This window comes from Zonotrichia leucophrys, chromosome 1, assembly GCF_028769735.1.
Source record: "Zonotrichia leucophrys gambelii isolate GWCS_2022_RI chromosome 1, RI_Zleu_2.0, whole genome shotgun sequence".
In the NCBI taxonomy this organism is placed as follows: domain Eukaryota; kingdom Metazoa; phylum Chordata; class Aves; order Passeriformes; family Passerellidae; genus Zonotrichia; species Zonotrichia leucophrys.
Window position 1 is genome coordinate 82,559,603 of NC_088169.1, and position 9,909 is coordinate 82,569,511.

A 9,909-nucleotide genomic window follows, 5' to 3' on the forward strand; every position below is an offset into this window, starting at 1 on the left:
AATGTTGACCTAAAAAAAAAAATCTTTATTTTACTCAATCTCTTGCAAACAGGCTAAAATCTTCAGGAAGTTTATACTCACAACAGTGGGAACAATTTTAAAACACACTGATTTGCTTTCCCACTAATAAAGAAAGAATTGCAATAAAATACTCAATAAAATCAGGAGAGATAAAAGGCATTTTCCACTTATGCCAAATTTAGTCCCCTTAACATGAATTTAATATTTGTATGTAGATCCCTCATCCCATCAACTTTATATAGGCAAAGCTTCCACTGGAGCTGAGTTCATAAAGTCATGAGGGAGACACTTTATTTCCAGTTTGCCAGTATTGTCTGAAATTCTGCGGTGCTGGGCAGTCCAGTCCTTCAGCGCCCAGGTCTGCCATCATGTTGCTCATAGTGCAGGGGGTGTTTTTCTCATGTGAGGTATGCAGGACTCAGCTGAAAAACCAGCACACATGGGGACTCCATTTAATCTTCTGAATAAATGCAAAATTCCATCATTCAGCTGAGCCTGACCCAACTCTTGGTTTTGGAGGGGTGAAATTCCTTATTTCAGTGAGGTTACTCCAGTGTAAACCTGGGGCAGTGAATCAGCTCTTCCATCACAGCCATCTCAGTCTCCTTCATCTGGAAATTTTAAATCCTCTTCCTCACTTGTGTTCTGTACTTTATATATGAAATGTTGTGAAGAGAATCTATCTGTGTGAATGTAGACTGGAAGCTTAAGGACATCAGAAGAAACGTGCAATGGGGAAGGGACCATGTCCAAATCTAATTCCTGGGGCAGCTCATCGGAAAAGAAACCTCAGCATCAGCTTAAAAAACTTAGTGTTGCTATTACATTTCACATTGTAGCTATTTTTTCTTATGTAAACTTCCTGAAGAAACCCTCATCTTCTTCACACTTGTGATTTTTGTTCAAATCTTGTATATAATATATAAGTTGATGGCAGCAGGCTTTGAGCTCTTCACTGAAGCTACCTTCAGTAGCCTAATATTTTTTCATACTCTGAAAACATGGAGCATTCAGGAAGAATGCTGAAATGTGTAAGTCTTCCACCTAAATTGTCTATAATTATTTAAAGTTTGATTTTAAATTACCTGGAGTAGTTCAAAATAAAGTTTGATTATAAATTACCTGGAGTAGATCAAAATCCCACAAGAACTGCAAAATCATGAACTTCACCGTCAAAAAAATAGTGCATTTAATAAGTTGATAAGCCACCTCTTGTGGTTTATCAACTGTTGACTCACCACTGCAAGAGCTGTGAAAAAACACCACTGGCGTCATCAAGAAAGGGTTTTGGAGGTTGAAATTGTAATTTTGTTTTTCATGAAGTCCTGCTCCTAATCTGGCACTTGGCTACTGGTAGAAATATTCTGTGAGGACACATTTACAAATACATAAAATTAATTAGAAAATAAACCAGTTTTCATACTATTGAGAATTATTTTTGTCCTCAGCTCTTGTGTATTCCTTTAAATTTTCAGGGTTTTATCTTCACTCAGGGACATTTCTGAAGGTAAATGTGCAGGGGTTAGGATCAAATTCCTTCCTTTATTTCTCTGGTAGTGCAGATTGCTTCTTGGATGAAATGTGAAATGCTATCAGACAGCAAGTAATGTCAAGCACTGTCCTGTTTGCTGCAGACTATCTTCCCTGTAATGTTGGGTTTTTCTGCTTGGCAGGAGCCAGCTTGTTTGATCTCCTGGTGGCTGGCAGGCTTTGAGGAGGTGCTACGTGTCTTTGAGAAGGGGCTGTGTGGCTTGGGGGAGGACAGGAGCTCCTCAAACCTTACCTGATGCAAAGGGTGAGGATTTAAAAACGCTGCAGAAGAGCCTTCGTGTATGTCAGTGTGGGCCCTGGTACCAGAGGTGCTGGGTGTCCCTCAGGGCCTGCGTGCAGCACCCACAGCACAGGGAGAGCCGGGGAGGCCTGGCACCCTCTGGGCTGGCTGTGGCCATGGTCACACACTGCCTGGCAGCACTGCTGCAGAAAGAAGCCTTCTCTGTCAGCACTTATGCTCTGAGGTGAGCACCTGGTCCCATTCCCAGGGAAGCCACTTCCGCTGGATTTCATTGGGGGATGAATAACTCTGCTCGTTCGCAATTGCTGGGCATCAGCAATTCTCATGTCTCTGGTAAGCCACTCCCTGTCCCTGCCCTCTCTTTGGGAATAATCAATTTTCCTGAGCCAGGAAACCCCATGTCATAATCTCCATATGATTTGTGGCATCTCTGCTCCATGTAGCAATGAGCTGGACTCTGCTTGTCTTTCCAGCTCCCCCATGGCTTGGGATCACTGCTCTCCCAGCACTGGGCAGCTCTCAAATGATGCTTCAGCCAGGCTGACTGGGAGGTGACTTCTGTCTGAACTGAAGGTGATTTTCAGGCACCTCTCACCACAGCAGTGTTATCATATCTTTTCCTACTCCTTTGTGTCTCTCAGTGCAGCTCAGCTGATGGATCAGCCTGGAGAGGAGAAGGTTGGGGAAATCTTCAAGCGCCTTCCAGTACCTAAAGAGGCAACAAGAGAGACAGAGAGGGGCTTTTCACAAGTGCCTGGAGTGACAAGACAAGAGGGAATGGCTTTAGACTGAAAGAAGATAGGTTTAGGTTAGATGTAAGAAAGAAATTCTTTACTGTGGGTAAAGGGTGGTGAGGCTCTGGAATAGATTGCCCAGAGAGGCTGTGGATGTCCCGAGCCTGGAAGTGTTCTAAGGCAGGTTGTATGGGGCTCTGAGCAATCTGGTCTAGTGGAAGGTGTCCCTGCCCAAGGTAGGGTTTGGAATTAGACTTTTAAGGTCCCTTTCAACCCAAACCATTCTGGGATTCTGTGTGACCCCATGGCAGACAAAAAGAGAGCCCAATCCTTGCAGATATTTACCCACAGGGAAGCTTTTTCTGGTGTGTTACAATTGTTATGAGATATTTGCAGCACAAGTTCATCTGTAAAAATACTGTTCAGCAACATGTTCCAGTATTCAAATAAAAACAATTCGTTAATTAACTCACATAAATGAAAATTGGTTAAACCCCATTTCTTTACAAGAATCTTTTTCTCATGTTCAGCAACAGGTTCCAGTACTTAAATAAAAATAATTAGTTAATTAACTCACATAAATGAAAACTCATTAAACCCCATTTCTTTACAGGAACCTTTTTCTCATAAAAAGAAAAACAACTGTGGAAATTTTAATTGTTTTGCTTTTAACTTAGAAAGCTATCAAAACTGTGTCCAGTCTTGCCTATCAAAAATTGTCTTTTAGGAAATTTCAAATCATCTTTAATAAGCTTAACTCAACAGGCAAATTTGATTTTTTTATATCCAGCCTTGCTACCCATCCACTGCAGCACTGGGCTGCTCTGAGGGGCCCTGCAAGATCTGAAGCCAGACCAGGAATACAATTTTGCCAAGGTGACATGAAGATCCATGTGAAAAATTAGCAGTGTAGGACAGCTGATGTTCCTTGTCTGAGCTGCCACAGGGAAATCAGAGTCTCAAATTAATTTCACAGTCTTCAGATACCAGGATCAATTTTATTAGCTCTCTATTTTTTTTCCACTATTTATTTTTCTCCCTTGCTGAGGTATGTCTGCAGGGAGTTTAATCCCATCAGGAGCAGGAGTTGGTCCCAAGACCCCTTTCTTACAGCAAAGATGATGTTCTCAGTGGTGCCCCACAGCCTGGAGGCTGAGATGGCCACTGTATATATAATAAAGACATATATATAATAGAGACATATATAATAAAGACATATATACCCAGGGTGGGAGTATACTGTGGTTAGGAGCTTTGCATACAGCCAATACTGTATATGGACTAAAATACAGACCAAAAATGCTGTTAAGAAAAGACCTCTTTTTTAAACCTACAGCTGACATAAATATTGGATTCTTGGTTACCAGAAATGTATTCTTAACCAGATTTTTCAGTCTTTTCTTAACAGAGCCACTCACAGATTGTTCCCTGAATTATTTCATGTTTAGAAATGGTGTCTGGTTAAAAGGGAGAGGGAGACGGAGGGAGAGAGTCGCACAAACTGCCATTATCATGCAAATTGCTCCAGAGGAAAAAGGACAGTGAAAATGATAGCACTGATCTAATTATCTGCAGGCCAATATAGCTAAGTCACTGAAAGAGGCCCACAGAAAAGGCTGCCACAGAAACACAAAAAACAGCCAGAAAACAATAAGGAACTTAGCAACAGTATAAAAACGGACTTCTTTCTGTGCACAAAGACTAGTTTTATGAGCATTTTTCTTGCTTTCAGTTTGCAGAAAAGGTTAGAGCGCATTTTAAATACTATGCCAGGATATTCCCCCCGTTCAGCTCGCAGGGATCCTTTGGCACGCCATCATATCGCGCCCGGCGGTGGGAACGTGCTGCTCCCGCCCGGCGTGCCCGGAGCGCCAGGAGGGACGGGCTGGGCGTCCCTGCCATGTGGGGCCTGGCAGCACCAGCTCCATGGCTGCCATCCTCCATGCCCATCCACCATCCTCCATGCCCCCCTCCATGGGGCCTCCATCACCACAGTCAGGCCTTGCCCTTTCCATGTGTTGATGCTCTTGTCTCCGTCCCTGCGCTCTCAGGGGTTCCCAGCTGGAGGATGCAGGCTTTCTTTGCTTCCCACTGTCCTGGTTTAGAGCAAATTTGGGAGAAAACCTCCAAAAGGGGGCCCCTCCAGAAAGGAAACCCACATGATCCCTCGTCTCAACCAGCTCAGGAAGGATTTCTTGGAAAGAAGTGGAAAGAATCTGTTTATTTAACAGGCAAAGCACCCCCCAGCACAGAAAATGAACAATCCCGGATGACACCACTCTTCACTGCTCTGAAAAAGATGACAAATTCAGAAAGTCTCTTTTGGGAGTGGACGCTCTGTTATGAGTCCCTCCGGCGCAGGGGCAGCTGCTGCAGCCACAAGGTGCAAAACTCTTGGTGTTCCTAGGTCACAGTGCAGAGCAGGTTCAAGTAGGTCCAAAAAAGGGAAAGGAGAAACAATCCAGGGAAAATTCAGACTGCTTGGCTAAACTAACTAATGAGCAGAAGCAAAGAGCAGGAGCAAAGCAGAAGCATGAGCAAGAGCAAAGTGAAAAGCAAAAGCAGCACTATGTACTGCCCCGTCTGTGTGTCCCGCCAGCCGCGGGGGAGAGGCTGATAACAAAACAAAACAAAACAAAACAAAACAAAACAAAACAAAACAAAACAAAACAAAATTTTAACTCTTCAGAGCCAGTCTTGAAGGCACAGAACATGATATCCAGCATAAACAGAACACACTAACGGGGATACAAGTATCATAACATCACCCTTGGACACCCACCCTCCCTTGGTGAGCTGTGCAAGGGTTTCTCATCGTCCTCTCTGTGTGGAGCCACAAGAGGAGCCCGGCTGTGCCAGCCAGGATGGGCACAGCCATGGCCACAGCCCTCATCCAGCTCAGCAAGGACCTCAGTGAGGACCACAAGGCCCTGCCCGCCAGATTGCCACATGACAACCAAACAGGAAATACTCAGAAGCCATTGATTGTGGCTGTCAAAGAGGACCCTGCGGGATCTCACCCCTAATCTCTTATTCATGGGGAGAAGCAGGCAGCTCCAGAGTAACTCCCCTGTCCTATTTCAGTGATGCAGATTTGTCCCAACATCCATTGGAGCTACAAGTGCCAAACCAGTGCAGGCAGTTGCCCAAAATGTCCTGAAAATGGTTTTTAGAAATTCAGAGGTCACCACACTCCTTCTTGAGGGGGACACTCCCATCCAGTAACTACTTTTGTTCATTGCAGGTTTAAACTGGACTGGGAACAAAGCTGGAAAGGGGACAAACAGAGAGCACCTCTCTCCAAAATCTCCAAGTCATCTAATCCCTCTTACTCCCATTTTTAGGTTTAGAAAATCTACTAGTATATCAAAATATCCATAATTAGCCTCATGCCAAGTATACACAGACGCCACAACAAATAGTTGCCAGATGTAGTAAGCCTTGTTCATATGACTGGATGCTCAGGAAAATGGAAGTGAGGAAAGGCATTATCTTCCAAACTACTTTTAATTATTTCTTGTGGGCCTATGAAAGGGACTTTTAAGAAGTATATGAAAGGGAATATGGGGCTGTCATTCAGCTTGGATGGGGAGACTCACTAATATTGACAAAATTCAGTCTCCTAGTGGCAACACAAGGAGGAAGAATAGAATCCACTGGAAAACCCTGAGGGATGAGAGGATTCAGACTATATCCTCAGACACAGACAGGGTGGGCCCTTTTGCCAATGTCTCAGGCCAGTTCTGAGCCTGTCACCCTCACAAGCAGCCAGACATGGAGATATGGAAATACAAATACTGTGCTCTCAATTTTGCCCATAGGAAGTTATGTATATCTGTTTTCAGTACATCTGGTGATATTTTTGGTGCAAGATACCATCTTTGTGCCATCTCTGCAGTCTGGAGCCTTCATCTCTGATCTTCAGGTGGGAACCACTAGTGTGGACCACTGCAGAGTTAACTCATGGCCTAGATGCACTGTTTAAAGGTGGTTTTCCTTAGAAGCATGGTTTTGGTTCGTGGGATGGTATGGGCTTCATGGAGGAAGAATCAGAAGGAGAAAAAGGGCAGAACAGTTAACAGAATTTTAGAAAGGCTGGGCAGATTAACTTGAGGAATTTAGTTCTTGAGAAAGACAACTTAACTGTCAGTGCTCAAAAAATCATTGTGGATTAAATGTTCCCGTATCTATCCAGCAAGAGCTCCTTGAGATCCTGCCCAGTCTGTGTCCCAGAGGAGAAACTGGGGGTTTACAATGCACATGACTTGAGTGGAAATCTACAGAAACTTGGGTCCCTTTCAGAGGGAATTGGTCAGGGCAGCAGAATCTTGTTAGATTAGAAATCTGCTGATGAGCCACAGGCAGACCTGTGCCCTTCTTTCTGCTGTGGTCCATTCTTTTTCCCTGTCCCAGCCCCAGCTCCCACCACTGTCTGTGGCCAGCATCACACACAGCCCCATGGTGAACAGCCCAAACTGCTGCTAAAAGATAAATCTGTCCTTTTTCATTCTTGACACCTGAACACTGATTGAACTCCCAGAGCCCTCCACTGCATTGCCAAACCTGTCCTTTATAACAGCTTTTCCTACCTTACAGACCTCTTGGAAATGCAGAAAATCACAGAGGAAGGAAGCCCAGAAGTCAGGTTCTCCAGCATGGCCATCTAACTGCAGAAATTCTCCCTGTGTCTGAAGATACAACAGACAACAGCAAATAAACAAATCAGATGAAGGAAACCGCCACTGAGACAGAGAAATAACAGGCACTCAGCCCCTCCATCCAGCTCTCTGGCATTCATCACATCTTGTTTTGATATTGTAGTGCCCACAAAACCGATATATTTTCTAGGAGAGCTTTGTTAGCATTTATACTATTGTGGGGGGAGCTGTCATGTTTGTGAATTGCCAGCTAAGGTCAGAAAACAGATTTTGGTGGCAAAATTGGCTGTGTCAGATAAATGTTAGTCATGGCAATTATCTGCCAGGGAATGTGAACAGGCTACAAAAATGATAAGAGGAGCTGCTGACACCAGACATCCAGTTTATTTTTTTTCCATGGAATTTAATTTATGCCATCTTTGCAAACAATACCTGACTGTGAGATGGTCCAGCACCAGAACAGCAGCCACCAAACTGGTACCCAGCTGAATTCACCTCCTTGTTTGCTGCACCAGAGAGATCAGAGAGGGTTTGAGCCTTCTTCCTCACAATTCTGTGCATTCTCTGATCTCCCACATAGAAGTCTCTGCCCACCTGATACTTCAGGGAGGAACTAGATCAAACACTGCTTAGGTTAACAAGGGCCATGAAAACTAGACTTCATTGTCAATATCTAAACCACCCCCTTAACATTTCAGGAAGTGATGGGTTTAATTCCTTTCTGTGTTTCCCAGCTGCAGAATACACACCAGTAATCAGCTGGATGGAGGTGTGGGGATGAGCCTCACAGTCTGACACCCACCATCCATGATTTGCTCCATGACAGGAAGGGCTGTGCAGAGAGGTCCAGCAATAACCCAATGGGGTATCAGTCTTTAGGGCTCTGAGACCAGGAGCAGCTTTGGGAGGATGCCCAGGGTCAGGCATCATCATTAAGAGCTGTCTGTCAAAGCACTCTTGCCATCACCAAGAAAAAAATATGGCCTTTCAAAAAGTGTCTGGGATACACAGATCCCTTTCTGAGAGCATGGAAGATACGTCTGTGTTGGTAGCCCAGGGAAGCAGTTTCCAGCTACTTTGACTGATAGTCTGATATCTGACTTGCCCTTATCCTTAGGGTTATTTCATGCTAAATGAATAGCAGCAGGAAAGAAGATGAAAAGGGAAGCAGGAAACCCACACAAATTATTTTTTCCCTTTGAGTTGTGTTTTTTTTTGGCCCAGCTGATCCTGCTGGCCCTGGTCCACAGTTATTTGCCAAGGAGGGGATGCTTACACCTCTATAGTATTAGTCAAAGTTGGGCACTTGAGGCCACAGAGGCTGCCTGGGATGTCCAGACTGATGCTTAAGAAAACATTTCCAAGTCACCATTGCTTGCTTTCCCCTGGGGATGGCTGAATACCTGCTTGCCCGTAGGAAGTGGGAAACAAATTCCTTATTTTGCTCTGCTTGTGTGTGCGGCTTTTTCTTCATCTATTAAATTGTCATTATTTCTCACTTCTACCCTTCCCGTTCTCTTCCCTGTGCTGCTCTGGGGGTGGGGGGAATGACTGCATGGCTGTGTGGGGCTGAGCTGCTGGCTGGGTTAAACCACAACAAAATGCTAATTTCAGAGCACAGTGCAGAAGAAGTTGACTTGCCCCCCTCAGACTGGTGCCCAGTAATTGAGGGTCCATTGGGACAGCAAGCTGAAGAGTTCCTGTAGCTTTGTGCCAAAGGCTCCTGCGTGGCTTGTGAAGCCCTGGGGTCAGGTATTGGCTCCCAGTGCTGCTTTGGTGTTTAACATGACAGATGGAACTGCTGCCTACTTTCACTTCCATCCTCTCCATTCCCTCCTCCATCAGCAAAGACTGATGCACAGCTTGGGATCTGCAGGAAGGACCTTTGTGTTCCCTCTATTGTCACAGCAACCCTCTGCCTTGAAGATGAGCCCCAAAGAAAAGGATGTTTCTTACACTGGAGTTTTGCCTGGAGAGAAGATGCAATTTGCTGCATTTGCAGGGACTTTTCTCGTTAGGCTAAATCTTGAGGCTCAGACTCCTGAAGGTGTCTAATCCCTACCAGTTTTAGCACGACTCAGGGAATATTGCCTAAGGCCAGATATGATCTGTGGTGGTAACTCTCCAGGGTTGGGAGACTTAAAGGAGAGTATGTGACACTTGGTCAGCTTCAAGCCAACTATACTTTAGAAACTTTGGAATTTTCTTCACATTTCCCAGTTTTCCTTTTGTCCATCCACCACCACATCACCTTACTTCTGCTTTTGAAAAAGAGAAAGATAAAATAATAAAGAAATAGGAAAACAGCAACCCCAGCTTCATCAAAATGTCTTATTTTAAGAACACTTGGCAGAACAAATGTCATTTAGCAACCTCAGCCAACTCTTGGTAACAAGTTGCTCCAGGAGTAGTGCCATATCAGTTCTATTGGCACATGGGCACACCACTCACACTGCCACTGCTGCCTTCCTCCACTGGCCACGGCCTTCCCTGGTCAGGGCCATCATGGAATCACAGAATCATGGAATTCTTTGAGTTGGAAGAGACCATTAAGGCCATTTGGCCCAACAACCCTGCAATAAGCAGGGACTCCTTCAACTAGATCAGGCTGGTCAGAGCCCCATCCAACCTGGCCTAAAATGTTTCCAAGGATGGGGCATCCACATCCTCTCTGGGCAACCTGTGTCTCTATAACTCATTGCAA